A 20141-nucleotide genomic window follows, 5' to 3' on the forward strand; every position below is an offset into this window, starting at 1 on the left:
GATTCTTTGGGTGAATCATACTCCTTCTCTTCTGAAATTTAAATTTCAGTTTTCTTTATTTTACTAAATCAATTACCACCAGCCTGTTAAATTCATAAAAAATATTCAACTTCTTATCTCCTATTACCACTTCTCCATTCTTTTTTGTGCTTGTGGGTTTATATATATTTAATTTCCTTGCTCTCCTTTTAGTTGATTTTCTTGAGGGAGAGCAGATAACATATGTACTCAAACTACGATATTTAACCAGAATCTGAGCAGGGATAGTTCAAAGAAAATTTCATGTAAGATTTTCCCTTTTTCTTCCATCCTTTTTCTAGAGGCTCTTTAATACTTTTATTATTTATAACTTGTGTATGTGTGTGTATGCACTAAGGTGGAATATTAAAATTTTTCCAGTTCCAGAGTAGTAATATTGACCTATTATTTTAGTAGTCAAACCAAACTTTAACATTAAACTATGTTTGGAAGATATAACGATGCTCTTTTAAATGAATCGATAGAGAATTAATATATTTCCACTGGTAGATACGATATTTTGCAGATGATATATTGTGGAATAGATACCTTCAACAAAAAAATGACAAACTTGTAGAGTTAAGTTACTTTTATACACTTTTCTCTTAATCTAATAAACTCAGTTTATTAAGATTTGGGGATTTACCCATTGCTAGTCTGTCCTTTCCTCCCAAAGGACACTTTGGTGTCCTTTGTTTGTTACACTGCCTCATTTTGTTGTTTTCAATTAATGAAGTCCAACTCTAAAACCACCATTTCCTCAGGTGTTAGCCTCCAGTACTATCCTCCCCACTGTCATCTTCATTCTGTTCAACTTCTCTTTTCAGGGCCATCCCAAGTTAAGGTTATTAACCTCACATCATGCTTCCCCTTGCCCGCTCATTTTGTCTGGCTTGGGTAATTCCAGTATAAATTGTTTTGGTCACAAAACTAACTCCTCGCTCAAAGCATACCTTCAATCTGCTTTTTGTAGTCAGCAGTCCATCCTGGAAGGCATTTTGGAATCTTTCTGTGTCTGATGACACCTGCCTCTGCCATATCAGAACACTGCCTGCAGCTCTTGATCTGAATTGCAGTGAGGCTAGCAAGAATGGTTTTCTTGGGTCACCTGGGTGGCTCAGTTGGTTAAGCATCTGACTTCAGCTCAGGTCATGATCTCGTGGTCTGTGGGTTTGAGCCCGCATCGGGCTCTGTGCTGATAGCTCAGAGCCTGGTTCAGATTCTCTCTCTCTGTCTCTCTCTCTCTCTGCCTTTCTCTCTCTCTTTCTGCCCCTCCCTCACTCACTCTATCTCTCAAAAATAAATAAACATTAAAAATTTTTTAAAAACTTAAAAAGCAAAAGAGTGGTTTTCTCTTCTTTGATTGCCCATGTCTCTTAATTATTTTAAAGGTGAAAGAGAATGGTAGGTCTTAAAGTACAGAAATAATTTTTCTCTAGTTTGATTTTAAAATATTAGTTCTGGGTGCTTTAGGACCATTTAGCTGGAAATATTGCTTCTAATTAGAGTGTATTTCCCCCACCATAAACAGCCTAGAGAACTCCTTAGGGAGATGATCTGTTGTGGAAAGAGTGTATTTTTTGAAATCAGATTGTTGTGGGATTAAAATGGGCCCCATCTCTCACCAGCTGTGATAAAGTAAGAAACTGTCTTTACTTATTTATCTGTACGACATGGATCCTATCTCCAAGCGTTGTTGAAAGGATTAAATGGGGCTATGTACTTAAAGTCCGTGATATGATAAGAAGCACTTCATAAATGGTGGCCATTTTATAATTTGTGTACATACTGAAGTTTTCTAGGATATTCTGGGATTATATCCTCTATAATTCAGTACTGCTTTCCTATATTTAGTCTGATAACACTTCCCTAGGATGCTGAAAAAAGATTTCAGGACTGCCTGAACCCTGCTTAGATACTTTTCAGCTGTTATGGCTCTTAATAAAGAAGAAGCAGCTTATATTTTTAAAAAGAATTAGCTCATTTATTTCTCCAGTTTACTCTCCCTGAGGGGAGAGCCCACAAATCTTCCCTCATCTACAGCTCCAATAACCATGTGATAGATCAGTATGTCTAAGGCTAGGAGGGGGGCTAGGGATTTGGCAGAAATCAGGGCTTCCTGTTTTCCTATGTTCCCAGACATCAATCATCATATAAAATCTTTTTTTTTTTAATTGAAGTATAGTTTACATACAGTGTTAATTGCTGTATTAACAATTCTATACATTTCCCGTGCTCATCTAGGTAAGTATACTCTTGATCTCCTTTATCTTTTTCTCCCATCTCCTCATCCATCTCTCATCCTGCAACTACCAGTTTGTTCTGCTTTTCATTGTCTGGGGTTTTTTTGTTGTTTATCTTTTTTTTTTCTTTTTTGTTCATTTTGTGTCTTAAATTCCACAGACGAGTGAAGATGAGAAGATGAAATTATATAGTATTTGTGTTTTTCTGACTTACTTTACTCAGCATTATACCCTCTAGGTCCATCCATGTTGTTGAAAATGACATGATCTCATTGTTTTTTATGGCTAAATAATATTCCATTGTATATATCTATACCACACCTTCTTTAACATTTTTTAATGTTTGTTTGTTTGTTTATTTAGAAAGAGAGAGAGTGCAAAACAGGGCAGGGGCAGAGAGACTGGGAGAGAGAGAATCCCAAGCAAGCTCTGGCAATGTCAGTGCAGAGCCAGACACGGGGCTCGATCTCACGAATTGTGACATCATGACCTGAGCCAAAATCAAGAGTTGGATGCTTAACTGACTGAATCACCAGGTGCTCCATACCACATCTTTAATCATATATCTGTGAGGGGACACTTGGGTTACTTCCACATCTTGGCTACTATAAATAATGCTGCAAATACATAGAAGTTCATATATCTTTTCGGATTAGTGTTTTTGTTTTCTTTGATGAAATATTCAGTAGTGGAATTACTGGAACGTGGTAATTTTATTTTTAATTTTTTCAGGAACCTCCATACTGCTTCCCACAGTGGCTGCACCAATCTGCATTCCCACTGACAGTGCACCAGGGTTCCCTTTTCTCCACTTTGTCACCCACACTTGTTATTTCTTGTCTTTTTGATTTTAGCCACTCTGACAGTGAGGGGCTATCTTGTTTTGATTGGCATTTCCCTGATGATTAGTGATGTTGAGCATTTATTAATGTGTCTGTTGGCCATCTGTGGTCTTCTTTGGGGAAATGTTTTTTTCAGGTCCTCTGCCCATTTTTTAATCTATTATTTGTGGGGGTTTTTTTGGTATTGAGTTGTGTAATTTCTTTACATATTTTGGATATTAAACTCTTATTGGATATATAATTTGCAAATGTCTTCTCCCATTCAGTAGGTTACTTTGTTATGTAGTTGATGGTTTCCCTTGCTGTACATAAACTTTTTATTTTGGTATAGTCCTAATAGTTTAATTTTGCATTTGTTTTCCTTATCTGAGGACACATACCTAGGAAAATGTTAATATGGTCCACATCAAAGAAATAACTGCCTGTGTTTTCTTCTAGGAGTTTTATGGTTTCATGTCTCGCTTTTAGGTCTTTAATCTGTATTATTTTTGTGTATGATGTAAGAAATTGTTCCAATTTCATTTCTTGTTTTGGTAGTTCACTTTTCCCAGCACCATTTGTTGAAGAGAATGCCTTTTTTCTCCATTATACAGTTTGTCTCCTTTGTTATTAATTAATTGACCATATAAGTGTGGGTTATTTTGGAGCTCCCTATTCTCTTCCATTGATTAATATGTCTGTTTTTGTGCCAGTACCATACTGTTTAAACCACAAAATTTTAGTAATTTATCTTGAAATATGCTATTGTGATACCTCTAGCTTTGTTCTTCTTTTTCAAGGTTCCTTTGGTATTTTATGATTTCATACAAATTTCAGAATTATTTGTTCTAGTTCTGTGAAAAATATGGTTGGTATTTCAGTGAGTAAAGCACACGATCTGTAGACTGCCTTGGACATCAAATACTTGTTCTTTCAATCCGTTAGCATGGAATATCTTTACATTTGTTAGTATCATCTTCCATTTCCTTCATCAGTGTTTCATAGTTTTCAGAGTGCAGGTCTTTCCCATCCTTGTTTAAGTTTATCCCAATTATTTTATTTTGGGTGCAGTTGTAAATAAGATTATTTTCTTAATTTCTCTTTGTGCTAATTTGTTATTATGTGTAGAAATACAACAGATTTCTATATATTCATTTTGTCTCCTGTGACTTTACTGAATTCATTTATGAAGTTCAGTAGCTTTTTGGTGGCTTCTTCGGGGTTTACTGTATAGAGTATCATGTCATCTGCAAATAGTGAAAGTTTTACTTCTTTCTTAGCAATTTGGATGCCTTTTATTTCATTTTATTTTTCTTATCGCTTCAGCTAGGACTTCTAGTACTCTGCTGAATAAAACTGGTGAGAGTGGACATCTTTGTATTGTTCCTGATCTTAGAAGAAAAGTTCTCAGTGTTTTTACCATTGAGTACAATGTTAGCTGTGGGTTTTTCATACATGGTATTTGTCATATTGAGGTATACTCCCTCTAAACCTACTTTGTTGATAGTTTTTATCATAAATGGATGGCCTACTTTGTCAAATGCTTTCTCTGCATCTACTGATCATAGGGTTTTTATCTCTTTTGTTAATGTGATGTATCAAGCTGATTGATTTGTGAATATTGAACCATCCTTGCATCCCTGGAATGAGTCCCACTTGATGTGGGAATAATTTTTTGAAATATATTGTTGGATTCAGTTTGCTAATATTTTGAGGAATTTTGCATCTATGTTTATCAGAGATAATGGCCTGTAATTTTTTCTTTTGTATATTTTTATCTGGTTTTAGGATCAAGGTAGATTCCTTGTAAAAGGAATTTGAAATCTTTCCTACCTCTTGTATTTTTTGGAATGGTTTGAAAAGATTGGGTATTACCTGTTCTTTAAATGTTTGGTAGAATTCACCTGTGAAGCTCTGCCATTAATTGGTCTGTTCAGATTTTCTGTTTCTTCCTGATTCAGTTTTGGAAGTTTGCATGTTTCAAGGAATTTATCTATTTCTTCTAGGTTGTCCAATTTGTTGGCATGTAATATTTCATAATATTCCCTTAAAATCGTTTGTATTTCTGTCGTGTTCAGTGTTATTTCTTCTGCTTCATTTCTGATTTTATTTGAGTCCTCTCTCCTTTTTTCTTTAGTCTGGATAAAGACTTCTCATTTTTGTTGATCTTTCCAAGAACTAGCTCCTTGTTTCATTGATCTTTTCTATTCTGGGGTTTTTTCCCTCCATTTTATTAATTTTTGCCCTAATCTTTATTATGTCATTTCTTCTACCTGTAGGCTATGTTGTTTTTTTTTTTCTTTTTATAGCCCTTTTAGGTGTTTGGTTACGTTATTTATTTGAGATTTTGCTTGCTTCCTGAGGTAGTCCTGTATTGCTATAATCATCCTTCTTAGAACAGATTTTGCTGCATCCCAAAGATTTTGGGCCAGTGTTTTTATTTTCATTTGTTTTGTGATTTCCTTGTTTATTTCTTACCCAACCCATTTATTGTTTAGTAGTATGTTATTTAGCCTTCCCATACTTGTGTTGTTTCCAGATTTTTCTTGTAATTTATTCCTAGTTTCAAACTGTTGTGGTTTAAAAAGATGCATGATATGATTTCAGTCTTTTTAAACTTAGACTTACTTTGTGGCCTAACATGTGATCTATTCTGGAGAATGTTCCGTGTGCACTTGAAAAGAATGTATACTCTGCTGTTTTTGGATGGAATGTTCTGAATATATTTGTTAGGTCCATCAAGTTCAATATGTCATTCAAACAAGCTTCCTTGTTGATTTTCTGTCTGGATGATAGATGCATCATGGATGTATTGATGTAAATGTGGTATTATAGTCTGCTATCACTGTATTACTGTGATTTTCTACCTTTATATCTGTTAATAGTTGCTCTATGTATTTAGGCACTCCCATACAGGTTGTGTAAATATTTATAATTGTTATATCCTCTTGTTGGATTATTCCCTTTATCATTACATAGTATCTTTCTTTGTTTCTTGTTACAATGTCTGTTTTAAATTCTATTTTGTCTGACATAAGTATTGCTACTCTAGCTTTCTTTTTACTTTCATTTGCATCGTAAGTGTTTTTCCACCCCTTCATTTTCAGTCTGCATGTGTCTTTAGGTCTGATTTGAGACTTCAAGTCATCATATAGATCAGTCTTGCTTTTTTATCCAATCAGTCACCCTATGTCTTTTGACTGGAGCATTTATTCCATTTACATTCAAAGTAATGATCGATAGGTATGGGCTTGTTGCTTTTTTGTTATTTATGTTATATGGTTGTTTTTGTAGTTCCTATTGTTCCTTTCTTCTCTTGCTCTCTTCCCTTGTGGATAGCTTTTTTTTTTAGTGATATGCCAGGATTTTTTTCTCTTCATTTTTTGTGTATCTATTACAGGTTTTTTATTTGTGGTTACTGGTAGGTTCATATATAATGTGTTATGCATATGGCAGTCTATATTAAGTGAATAGTCCCTTAAATTTGAACCCATTATGAAAACCTTAAATTTTTACTCTCCCATGACTTTTATGTATTTGTCATTCTTTGTATCTTTTTATTTTTATAAATTCCTTAACTGGTTTTTATGGATGTAATTGATTTTACTCCTTTTGTGCTTTAGCCTTTATACTATATACTAGGTGTATAAATAATATACCTGCTTATTATGTGTGAATTTATCTTGCAAATGTTTCCTTTTCATAATTTTCTTACTCTTAATTATGGTTTTATGTTTCTACTGAAAGAATTCCCTTTAATGATTTCTTGTAAGGCTGGTTTAATGGTGACAAACTGCTTCTTCAACTTTTGTTTGGTGAATTCTTTATTTCTTCCTATACTCTGAATGACAGCCTTGGTGGGTAGAATATTCTTGGTTGCAGTATTTTTGGTTTTGTTTTTGACTTCTAATACTATGAATATATTATGCCACTGCTTTCCTACAAAGTGTCTTCTGTGAAATCAACTCATAGCATTATGGGGCTGTGTAACTGTTTAATTTTCTCTTGCTTTTAAAATTCTCTATCATTACATTTTGTCATTTTAATTAAAATAATATTACATAATTATTCTGTATTTTGCTGTGAAAATCCTTGGGTTGATTTCATTGGGGATTCCCTTTGCTTTCTGGATCTGGATGTCTGTATCATTGCCCAGATTAGAAGTTTTCAGTGATTATTTCTTCAAACAAATTTTATGCCCTCTTCTCACTGTCTTCTCCTTCTGGAATCCAAATAATGCAAACGCTATTATGTGCGATGATGTTGCTGACTTCCCTTTAACCTATTCTCACTTTTTATTATTCTTTTTTCTTTTTGCTATTCAGCCTTATTTTCCGTTATTCTGTCTTCCAGCTCACTGATAAGTTCTTCTGCCTCCTATAATTTGCTATTTGTTCCCTCTAGTATCTTTTTTTTACACATTTCCGTTATTGAGGTATTCATCTCTGATTTTTTCTGCATTTGCATCTCTTTGCTGAAGATGTCACTGAGATCCTTAACTCTTTTATCAAGTCCAGTGAGTCTCTTTATGACCATTACTTTGAATTCTTTACCAGGCATATTGCTTTTTTTTGTTTTTTTTTCTGTTTCATTTAGCAGTTGTGCTGTGCTTTTATCCTTTTCTTTTACTGGGGACATTTTCCTCTATCTCTTCTTTTTGTCTGAGTCTGTGTTTATGTATTAGCAAAGTCACCTACATCTCCTGATCTTCAAAGTATTGGTTTATGAAGAAGTCCTGTGATGCTCTATTGCATAATGTCCCCTGTTCACCAGAACCACACCCTTCAGCTATGTCTGCTTTGTGTGTTGTGTGCACCCCATTGTTGTTGATGAGCCACAATTGTGTTTCGTCCTGTAGCCTGGAATGGCCCACTTTGTTTGTTGCTGGTGCACCGAGCAGGGTTTGGTCCCTGTGCTGTTAAGGGGCCAGTCTGGGGCTGCTGTGGTATGATAGTAGGTAGTGTCAGCGGTCACAGCAGATACCAGCCCCAGGCCAGTCTGCCCAAGCTGCAGTCATACCAAGCTATTGGTGCTCTCCCAGCCTTGTCTCCTGAGAGGCTTTTATTGGTAGGCAGAGCCAGCAGTCACACCAGACCTTGCACCCTTTTTTTTCTACTGGAGCTTCGGTCACCCCACCCTTCAGGGCTCTCTCTCTCCATGCTTTCCCCTAAGAGTGGGTGGAACCAGCAGTCAGACCAAATGCCTACCCCCACTCTACCTGTTGGGGCTTCAGTTGCACTGGTATATGTTGTTATCTTTCCCTCTCTCCAGGGCAGTTGTCACTAGAGTGATGGCAGTCCCTGCTGGGCTGCTTGCAGGAGGAAATGGGCCTAAGCCACTTTGGATTGACTTCTGCCAAGTGGACTAGGTTGGATGGAGTAGATCTGAAGGAGAATGCAGGGGTGGTGTGCACAGTGTTAGCAAGTTAGGTGGAGGGTGTTTGTGCCGTTCCTACAGGTGTCCAGCTGTCTGGGATAGGGGGTGGGGGAGAGGTGCCTGCCTGCTCTTTTGTTCTTGGACAGGTTTTCTAAACATCTGTAATCCCACCTTGTGTTCTGAGATTAGTAAATAAACCTCCTTCATGTATACCCCAAGTGCTTTTCTCAAACTGCTGCTTCGATGCTGTATCTTCCAGGGGGTTGTTTGTCATGATGTCTTTAACGGTGTGAACTCAGTTTCTTATTGCTCTCTGACTCTTCCAGGGCTAAGCCCACTGATTTTTAAAGTATCTGGGGTTAAGCCCCACTAATTGTCAAAACTTATAAAGTGAAGCCCTGATGATTTTCAAACTAAATACTCTGGGGACTCATCTTCCCGGGGATGCCAGGTGTGGGGTCTGCTCCTTTCCCTTTCCATGCTTGTGGTGCCCCTCCCATTTGAGGTCTCACTGGGAGTTTGGTTCCTGACTGTCTCCGCCCTTCCTACTATTTTCTCTGTGGTCTCCTGTCTGTGATTAACTGTGGGAAGTCTGTTCTGCCAGTCTTCAGATCATCTTCTGGGTTAGTTTCACTGAGGTAGTGTTCTCCAGGTGTTTGTGAGATGAGGTGAGCTTAGGCTCATCCTACTCCACCATCTTCCCAGAAGTCCTTATATACAGTCTTGAAGTTTTCAGTTTAGTGCTGAATATTGGGTTCTGGCTTATCAGCCAGATCATATTTCACTAAAAGGTTACATCTTCTGATTTCAGTATCTAGGACATCAAGTGAAATCTGCAAATCCCTGTTCAGAATGTAACAAAAGTGAAGATGATCTTTTCCCAAATGGATCATCATGATGATCGTAGTATTTGGAGAATGAAAGATAGAAATTAAAGCAATTAGCCGATGTGTATGTGTGTTGTATATGTTTAATTGAACATTAGGTATGTCATTTTTCAAAAAAGACTCTCATTTCTGAAAATTTTTTTCTCCCTCAAGATTGAAAGAGGAATAGCTCATTTCCCTTCAGGATATAATCTGTATTTGGTATTTTAAAATAATAATACCTTTTCAAAAAAAGTTGTGTGTGGAATTTTTTGTTTTGTTTTGTTTTGTTTTGTTTTTAGTTTCTCAGAGAAAAGTCTGTGCTCTGGAATTAGATTAACCAATACTATTTTTGGTCACATCCTTATATTTGTCTGTGGTACATCTGTGTTTTTATAAAATACATATTTGGGACACCTGGGTGGCTCAGTCGGTTAAGCGTCCGACTTCAGCTCAGGTCACGATCTCGCAGTCCGTGAGTTCGAGCCCTGCGTCGGGCTCTGGGCTGATGGCTCAGAGCCTGGAGCCTGCTTCCAATTCTGTGTCTCCCTCTCTCTCTCCCCCATTCATGCTCTGTCTCTCTCTGTCTCAAAAATAAATAAACGTTAAAAAATAAAAATAAAAAAAAATATTTAAAAGGGAAAATACATTTACTTAAGAACCTAAACTGTCTTTGCCAAGTTGAACACTTGCTGTGTTCTCATTAAATGTTTTCCTAATTTCTTTTAGGGGTCTTCGATAGTTCGTATGCTTGTGCCTAGAATACACAGACTTGTCCAACTTGTCTGTCCAGACAAGTCCAGATTGTTATATTTTTCACAGTTGTGGTCACTGTGGCACGTATTTGCCTCCCTGTCTTCTTCAAAACTGCTGCCTAGATCTTGGCTATAGTGTAAGATTTATTGTCTTTGAGCTGCCTCTGCTTCTGAGCTGCTGACGCCCATTAATCAGTTTGACTTACTGACCCTGGTGCTATCTGGAACTGTGTGCTTATATTAGATAGGTTGTGGCTGGAGTCCATCCATTATATTTCCAGGCTCTAACTTCTCTGTACGATCCCAGCTTAATCATGCTGGCAAATATCACTCACATATTATAGAACCCCCTTGTATCCCTTATAGGGATACAACCCCTTCACTTAGCTCTGAGGGGTTCTATAAGGGAAAGTTCCACATGGGCTTGGATTATACACCTGATAATTCAGAGCTAAATCTTTAAAAGCTTCAGATGTCATTTACAATCCGTAGGCACTGCAGAACTGTATATTTTAAATAGAGACATATCCTCTGATGGTCTTCTTAAATCATGGAAAGCTAAAACAATGAAACCCAAGTTCAGTGTATCTTTGCCTTAGATAAAAAAAAAAAAACAGATTTGCATGGTTGCAATTCACCTCATTCACCTATGGTGCATTGATTCTGACATCTAATTAAATTGATCAGCCACAATGATCACTAAGGCAATTGTTTGCCAAGCATCACTGGCAAAACAAATTTAGCTTATACTTGTGATGTACTCCATTGTTTCTATCCAGAAGTGGAAACAAATAAGGAACAGGAAATTGAACATAATTTGAATTAGGAGACTGAACACAATTCTGTATCATAATTTGTACATGTATAATAACCACTGTGCATTTTCTTGTTTCTTACTTTGTGAGTCTCCATAATATTAATTTCAGGAGGCTTGCCATTTTCACAGTTAATTCAATTTTGCCAATGTTTTCTTTCAAAAAAATGTGATATTCAATTTAATTGCTTTTAAGAAAAGACTAGAATTGTCTTTCAACTTCTAACATATGTTTTTGTTAAAATCAATCTTTATTAAAGCAAATATCATTTAAACATTCTTTTGCAAACATTTAATTCAAATAGCTTAAATAATGTATATTTAGTTTGAATATTTCATAACAATACATCAATACTTTCACTCAGATTCTGATAACATATGTAAAAAATATTCTTGAAAACAATAATGAAACTCCAGAAAAAGCTGTCAGTAGAACTAAGGATGACTTTTTGGCTTCAAGTTTAATATAGAAACTAGATCCAATGGTGAAATCCACATAATTAGCAGAAATTAAAATAAAATGGAGGGTCTTAATTTTTCTCAAGACTTTTTTTAAAAGTAATTAGTAAAACAGTAAGTTTATTCATGGGCATTTGTATTCTGTCCTTGTGTGAGTTAAGAAAATATGTGTGGGGGCATGTGATATATATATTTTTTCTCACGTCAGAGTAGTCAAGATATGCTTTTTTATTCAGAAACATATACAATAATTGTCACAAAAAATGGTCACTCTCATTAAAATTGTCTTAATGTGGCAGGAGAATGTTTATGCATCTCTTCTATAGTCTTTCTTCCTTTTTTCCTTCAATAGGAAGGGGTCTTTGTTAGAAAGAGTGAAGGGGCCAGCCAAAGCTTTGTGGTATAGCATGCATAATTCCCAAGACAAATCTAATGGGTGAAAAAGTGTCTATTTCTTCTATAGCTGTATGTAATTTTTATTTTGAGAATCTCATTTCATTAGGTAGCAGACACATTCATTAAGAGTTTTCTCTGACACTTTGGGTACCGTCTTTCTCCAGGGTGAAACCTAGATTCTTGGAAGCATTCTCTATGTCAAGTCTATGATGTGAAGGAACCTCTTGTCCTTGGTCATGATCATCCCTGCACATTGTTGTCTGCAGAGCTATGCATCTTCTCATTTGGATTCCCTGGCTACCACTGAACCCTCTCTTCTCTGCCTGTATAGCTCCTTCAGCTGTTTCTTCGTCCATTGTTGGTAAACAGAAGTATTTGGCTATTTAGCCAGTCCTCTAGAAGTCTTAGGCCACCACGTACAGATCCCCATGAACTTTGGGTGAGAGAACTTTAACACAGAATACGGACATCTTACTTTGTAATTTCTGGGGTATCAGACGGGCTGCTCTTTCTCTGGACTCAACTGATGATTAGAGGACCCCTCTGATCTCATATTTACCAAATTTAACTGGGATTTCTATTATATTACTAGGAAGTATGTCCTTTCATGGTAAGCAGAGGAATAGAAACAAGGGGAAGATGGAGGCTGTGGGAAAGAGCTGGGTCAGAGAATGGCAGGGAGCAGTGGCAGTGTCCCATAGACATGACTCCCCATGCTCATTCATGGGGGACTAGTCTTTATGGGCAAACAGCCTTCTTGAGGGGAAAAGTAGGGTCATGTTTTATAGCATCTTCAGGACTCAAAGGTTTGTGTGTGTGTGTGTGATTTGTCTTAATTTCTTTTCCTTTGAAAATTTATACCCTTCCCAAACCAGTCAGTGTAACTAAAGAAACTGAGTATACATGTGTGTATACAGACACATATACATATACATATATAAATATGTAAATATGCTGAACTCTTCTTTCCAAATTAGGTATTTTTAAAGTAGCTGATTCTAAAAAATAGGTCAAAATTCATAAAATTCTATATATTATGTATTGTTTCTATAGACTTATTACCCTCGACATCTTCAAGCTTCCTGTCTACCCTTATTCTAGTTTCAAACTCATACACATATACACATAGGTTCTAGTCACCCTCATTACTTCATGTTATCTCCTATATCAAGGACTTCTGTCTAGAACATTCTTCCCTTCTACTCATAATCAGTGCTTCACTTGGGCCATTTCTATTCATCTTTAGATCTTCATTATGGGTGATATGCTCAGGAAGTTTCCTTATCCTTAAGTTTAAGCCAAGAAACCCTTACATGTGTGTGCCCATAGTATCCAATAGCAGTTTGCACTTTATTGTCAAAATATGCATAGCATTGCCTGTAACTGTCCAGGTTCTCAAAAAGTCTAAGCTCTAAGGGAAGGTTTTATGTTTATTTTGTTCACTGTTCTAATCTTGTGCTCAGCACAGGGCTTGACAGATGGTATAATTTTTGAAAAATAAATATTGAGCATAGGTGAGTCAATGCAAAAATCAGAATCAAAGAATCTAAGCAAGTCCTAAGGAAAGTTATATTAGAATAGGTGATCTAATGACATCAAGAAACTGGCCTCAGAGAATGGAAGTGTCCAGGTCTTAGACATGAAGGACAACTTCTATTTTGTTGTTTACTGAATAGAATATAGTCAACTAAAGGTTGTATTGGTGGCTTAAAATACTTATTAAATCTAGGCCATATAGAAGATGACTTTACAGACAAGTAGTGATTTGACTGGCACCAGTTCAGTTTATCACATGTAAGTAGTTTGGCATAGCATAAAAATTATATAAAGAGGATGAAAGCATTTAATAATTTGGTAATTATAAAAGACAGTGAAAACGGTGTAAAAATAGTTTTACTACAGTAAATACAATAAACACTTCAGTAACAACCAAGTGAAACCAAAAGAAACCTTGTCTAAAAGATGAGAAAGGAAATTGAATGTCCACAATGAATAAAACTTCAAGTAAAATAAAAGAATGAAACTAATGCTTAATTAGCCCTTCATATAATTTCATCCCCATCCAAGTTGTGCAAATAATCATTTATTATCCTGTTGTCGCAGATAAGGAGGAAAGGTGCCAAGAATTTATTGCAAATAGAAATGGTATAACAAAAACCATGATGACTTACTGCATTCTTATCAAGTACCAGTCCTCACGTTAAGGGGTTTACAGTCATTATCTAGTATTAGCCTACTAATTATTCAATAATCTAGAACAAGGTTTTAATAAGGCTATTAATTGCCTACAAATACAGCATAAACTTTTATTATAATGTTAACTTTCCTGTCTAAAGTTTTTAATTCTTTGAAACAATTGTTTTGGTTTTTAAAAAGCATAATATAAACAAAAGAGCCTATGTACAATTAAAGTAATAAGTGTGAAAAATGTGGTATCGTTTGAAAAATATCAATTTTTATTTTCCTTCTCAAGTATATTACTTCCTTCCCAATTGCCCCAAGGGATCAGTCAGACTCAAGAGAGATCATGATTTATTACAGAAGGCATGCCAAATTAAAAAGTTAGATATAATTTAACATCTCACATGCAAAATAAGATTTTGCAGCAAAATGAGACTTACAAGCTGGACTCTGGGAAGGAATTTTCTACACTTCTTTAGTTCTCCTTTGGCTAAGCGTAATTCTGAATGATTGCAGTCATGGAGATAATAGAGTTTATTTCTCAGTATAGAAAAGCATTTTCCACTATGAGGGTCAAGTCTTAGGTTTGTTGTCTTTACACAGAAGGAATATATGATCAAGAAGAGTGGGGAAAAGCAAATTCCTTTCTAATCTTGGAGGATGGAGAAGAGGAGAGAAACAGGAAATGAGATGGAAGGAGGAAAGACGTCACCAAGGAGGTGTCTCCATGTCTCTTCCTGAGACTCCAGCCCACGTAAAGGTGAGCAAAAGGAGGGTCGGGTAAGCTGAGGGAATGCAAAGGGCAGAGGAGCATCAGTAGGTTTAAGACTTTTGAGGATTTGCTCTTTAGGGTTTCAGCATCATGTGAGATGGGCCACATAGTTAAAAAAGAGGATCTGTTGACCCTACAGGGAATGCCTACATTACCTTTGAAGCCTACATCATTGATATGTGTAGAAACTGGTTTAAATGATTTATGTGGAAGTATCCATTTAATCTTTAAAAAAATGTCTTCCCCAAGTTCATAATTTTTTTTTGATGTTTTTGTTTTTGAGAAAAAGACCGAGTGTAAGAGGGGGAGGGGCAGAGAGAGAGGGAGATACAGAATCAGAAGGAGGCTCTAGGCTCCCAGCTGTCAGCACAGAGTCTGACGCGGGGCTTGAACCTACAAATTGGAGATCATGACCTGAGCTGAAGTCGGATGCTCAACAGACTGAGCCACCCAGGTGCCCCAGGAAGACATTTTTTTATAAAGAGGAAACTTGCCTTAGGTCACACCACTAAGAGGAGAAACAGGAATTAAAATCTATGCCATTTGGAGCTAGAATTTGTACATTTAATCACTGTGCTGCATGAATGGAAACTAAGTTGTCACCCCAGAATGTTAACAAAGAGACTCTTTTTCTATTTATTTTTATTTTTATTCCAGTATACAATATACTGATGCAACAATTCTGTGTATTCCTCACTGCTCATCATGATGAGTGTACCCTTAATCACTTTTACCTATTTCACCTATCTCCCCTCTGGTAACCATCCATTTGTTCTCTATAGTTCAGAGTCTTTTGTTTGGTTTGAAAGGATATATGCACCCCTGTTTATTTCAGCATTATTTACAAGAGCCAAATTATGCAAGCAGCCCAAGTGCCCATCAATATATGAATGGATAAAGAAGATGTGGATACACACACGCACGCACACACACATACACACAGTTACAGTGGAATATTATTCAGCCACAAAAAAATAAATTCTTGCCATTTGCAACAAAAGAGATGAATCTAGGGAGTATAATGCTAAGCAAGATGAGTTAGGGAAAAACAAAATACCATATGATTTCACTCATATGGAATTTAATAAATAAAACACAAGGACTGTCAAAATTATTAGATCTAATCTCAGTTTCAACCAATTTAGACATTTAGTTTTTTTAATGCTCCCTCATGAATAGGACCTTATTGGGAGTGTAAAATGAATTATAAAACAATAATAGAAAAATGAAATTCCTGTATAAACATGTTTCCTTCACATATACACGGGTGTATATACACACACACACATACACATATATATTCATACACACACATTCACATATGCCTTCAACTTCTTTTTCCCTAGAACTCTTAGAATTATCTATTTTTCTATTTCTTAAGCAGCTGTTAGCATGGGCTCCTGAATCACCAAGCACGACTCTATCCAATACAAATTAAACCTCAGAATAAGTATTGAGTCTACCTGCCTTGTGTAATGGTGTCCTGGAAGAGTTCAGTGATGCAATTCATCCCCTAAATATTTATTAAGCATCCTTCATGGGAAGGCACATTTCAGACTTTGGGATATATAATCAACATACATTGCAATATGAGGAAAACACACAATAAACACAATATAAAGTAAATTATAGAGAATTTTAGAGGGTATGTGTGTGATTGGAAGAATATAGTAAAAGGTAAGGAGGATAGGAATGACACATTTGGGATTTCAATTTCACATAGAGTGCTCATTTAAAATAATATTTTAGAGTATTGCAAATTAGATAACCTGGGACAGTAACATATATCTGGAATTAAAATAGATAGCTGTAAAATCCAAAATGTATGGGGAATATTTTCTAACTTTTAAGTTATAGCAAAGTCACTAAAATATCTTATTTTCATGAAGGATTGGGCAAGAGGATTATTTTAAATTGAAATATAGTTAACATATAGTATTATATTTTTTGCCTCATTATATATATTTTATTTCCATTAGTAGTTGTGTAATTTAATATATTAAATGCTAACTTAGTCATTTTCTTTGAAGCAGAGAAAGAAGCTGATAAACATTCCAGTCCTCACATGACAATGAATAACCTTTTATCAAGGCTGCATCAATTCAGGGGCTCTCACTCTTTAATCAGGGCAAGTAGACTTAAGGAATACATATATGAAGGAGAGTTCCTTTCTTACATTCAATTATGCATTATATATCTTAACATAAGGATAATGGGATCACCATAGATATTTGAGGACCATAACAACCTTGGGTCTCCACAGAGTCCATGATCACTTGAACATACAGTATTATATTAGTTTCAAGTGTATAATAATTTAATTCTACAATTCTATACATTACTCGGTGCTCATCACAATAAGTATACTCTTAATCCCCTTTATCTATTTAACCATCCCCCTACCTGCCTATCCTCTGTCAGCCACTAGTTTGTCCTCTGTATTTAAGAGTCTGTTTTTTTGTTTGCTTTTTATTTGTCCATTTGCTTTATTTCCTAAATTCCACATATGAATGAAATCATATAGTATTTGTGTTTCTCTAACTTATTTCACTCAGCATTATACCCTATAAATCCTTCTATGTTGTTGCAAATAACAAGATCTCATTCTTTTTCGTGTGTGATTAAGATTACATTTTATATATGTTTATACCACAGCTTCTTTATCCATGTATGGTGGACACCTGGGTTGCTTCCATATTGGCTGTTGTAAATAATGCTGCATTAAACATTGGGGTGCATATATCTTTCTGGATTACTATTTTTGTTTTTAGAGGCAGATACTCAGTAGTGGAATTACTGGATCATATAGTAATTCTGTTTTTAATTTTGAGGGACCTTCAAACTTTTCTACAGAGGCTGCACCAATTTGCATTCCCACTGACAGTGCACAAGGGTTTGTTTTTCTCCACATCCTCATCAACACTTGTTATATCCTGTGTTTTTATTTTAGCCATTCTGAGATATATGAGGTGATATCTCATTGTTGTTTTAATTTCCATGATGATGAATAACAGCATCTTTTCATGTTTCTCTTGGCCATCTGTACGTCTTTGTAAAATGTCACTCAGGTCCTCTGAATTTTTATTTAGATTGTATTTTTGGTGTTGAATTGTAGGAGTTCTTTATATATTTTGAAAAATAGCCCCTTATCAGATACACAATTTGCAAATATCTTCTCCCATTCAGTAGGTTGACTTTTTGTTTTGTTGATGGCTTCCTCTGCTTGTGTAAGCTTTTTATTTCAGTGTAGTCCCACTAGTTTAATTTTGCTTTTGTTTCCCTTGCCTGAAGAGACATATCTAGAAAAATACTTGTATGGCTTGTGTCAAGTAAATCACTGCCTATGTTTTTTCCAGGAATTTAATGGTTTTAAGTCTCATACTTAGATCTTTAATCTGTGTTGAGTTTATTTTAGTGTATGGTGTAAGAGAGTGGTCCTATTTGATTGTTTTACAGGTGCTTTCCAGGTTTCCCAGCATCATTTGTTGTAGAGCCTGTATTTTTCCTATTGTATATTTTTACCTCCTTTGTCTTACATCAATTGACTGTATAATTTGGGTTTATTTCTGAGATCTCTAACCTTTTGATCAGTGTGTCTGTTTTTGTGCGAGGACCATATTGTTTTGATTATTATAGTTTTGTAATTGATCTTGCAATCTGGGATTGTGATACCTCCAGCTTTGTTCTTTCTCAAGATTTCTTTGGCTCTTTGGGGTCTTTTGTGGTTCCTTACAAGTTGTAGGATTATTCTAGTTTTGTGAAAGATGTTTTTGGTACTTTGATAAGGATGGCACTAAATCTGTGAATTGCTTTTGGTAGTATGGACGTTTAAATAATATTGGTTCTTCCAGTCCATGAGCATGGGATATCTTTCCACTTGATTGCATCTTAAGTTTCTTTCACCAGTGTTTTATAGATTTTAGCATACTCGTCTTTCACCTCCTTGCCTAAGTTTATTCCTAGTTCTTTTTTTCTTTTTGGTGCAATTATAAGTGGAATTTTTAAATTTCTCTTTCCAGAACTTTTTCATTAGTGTGTAGAAATACAACTGATTTCTGTGTATTTATTTTGTAACCTGTGACCTAACTTAATTCATTTATCAGCTCTTTGATAGCTTTTTGATAGAGTATGTGGGGTTTTCTACACACAGTGTCATGTTATCTGCAAACAGTGAAAAAGTAATTTGGTTGCCTTTTATTTCGCTTTCTTGTCTGATTGCTGTGACTAAGACTTTCAGTACTCTGTTGAATAAGAGTGGCGACAGTGGACATCTTGTCCTTCCTGATCTTAGGGGAAAAGTTCTCAAAAAGTTTGTCACCATTGAGTACAATGTTAGCCTTGAGTTCTTCATGTATAGTCTTCATTATGTTGAGGTATGTTTCCTTTAAAACTACTTTGTTGAGAGTTTTTATCATGAATGGATGTCATATTTTGGCATATGATTTCTCTCTACCTAGTGATATGATCATCTAGTTTTTATCCCTTCTCTTATTAATGTGATATATACACTGATTGATTTGCAAATATCAAACCATCCTTGCATCTCTGGAATAAATCCTACTTGATTGTGATGAATGATTTTTTTAAATGTATTGCTGGATTTGTTTCACTAATATTTTGTTGAGGATTTTTGCATCTGTGTTCACTAGAGATATTTTTCTATAGTTTTCTTTTTTTTGTAATGTCTTTATCTTGTTTTGGCATGAGAGTAATGCTAGTCTCATAGAATGAGCTTGAAATTTTCCATCCTCTTCTAATTTTGGGGATGGTTTGAGAATAGGTATTAACTCTTCTTGAAATGTTTGGAAGAAATCACCTGTGAAGCCATCTGGTCCTGATCTCTTGTGTGTTGGGAGTTTTTACATTACTGATTCAATTTTATTGCTAGTAATTGGTCTGTTCATATTTTCTATTTTTTTCTGATTCAGTTTTGGGAGATATATTTCTAGGAATTTATTTCTTCTAAGTTGTCCAATTTCTTGGCTTATAATTTTTCATGGTATTCTTTTATAATCCTGTGGTATATTTTATTTCTGTGATGTAATTTCTTCTCCTTCATTTCTGATTTTATTTATTTGGGTATTCTTTCTTATTTTTTTTTGTTGAGTGTGGCTAAAGTCTTCTCAGTTTTGTTGATCTTTTCAAAGAACTAGCTCCTGGTTTTGTTAATCTATTCTACTCTTTTCTTTTTCTTTCTTTTTTATTCTCCATCTCTTTATTTCTTCTCTGGTCTTTATTATAATTTTTTTCCTTCTTCTGGCTTCAGGGTTTTTTATTTTTTTCTAGACCCTTCAGGTTTAAATTTAGGTTATCTGAGATTTTTCTTGCATCTTGAGGTTGGCCAGTATTGCTATAATCTTAGAAAAGGCTTTTGCTGCATCTCAAAGGTTTTGGGCCATTGTTTTCACTTTGATTTGGCTCAGTGTGTTTTTAGATTTCC

At 35.4% G+C, this 20141-nt stretch overlaps 1 long non-coding RNA gene across 2 annotated transcripts in view; it reads left to right on the forward strand.

Annotated features, from left to right (window-relative positions):
- LOC121039720 (uncharacterized) overlaps positions 1-20141 on the forward strand; it is a 125036-nt gene that overhangs the window by 71396 nt on the left and 33499 nt on the right. For both annotated transcript variants that reach the window (XR_005794952.1, XR_005794951.1), the window contains exon 2: positions 14533-14689. This is a non-coding gene — a long non-coding RNA (uncharacterized LOC121039720). The remainder of the gene's footprint in view (positions 1-14532; positions 14690-20141) is intronic.

The sequence above is a fragment of the Herpailurus yagouaroundi genome, unplaced genomic scaffold (assembly GCF_014898765.1).
Source record: "Herpailurus yagouaroundi ecotype Mexico unplaced genomic scaffold, PumYag 181, whole genome shotgun sequence".
NCBI lineage: Eukaryota > Metazoa > Chordata > Mammalia > Carnivora > Felidae > Herpailurus > Herpailurus yagouaroundi.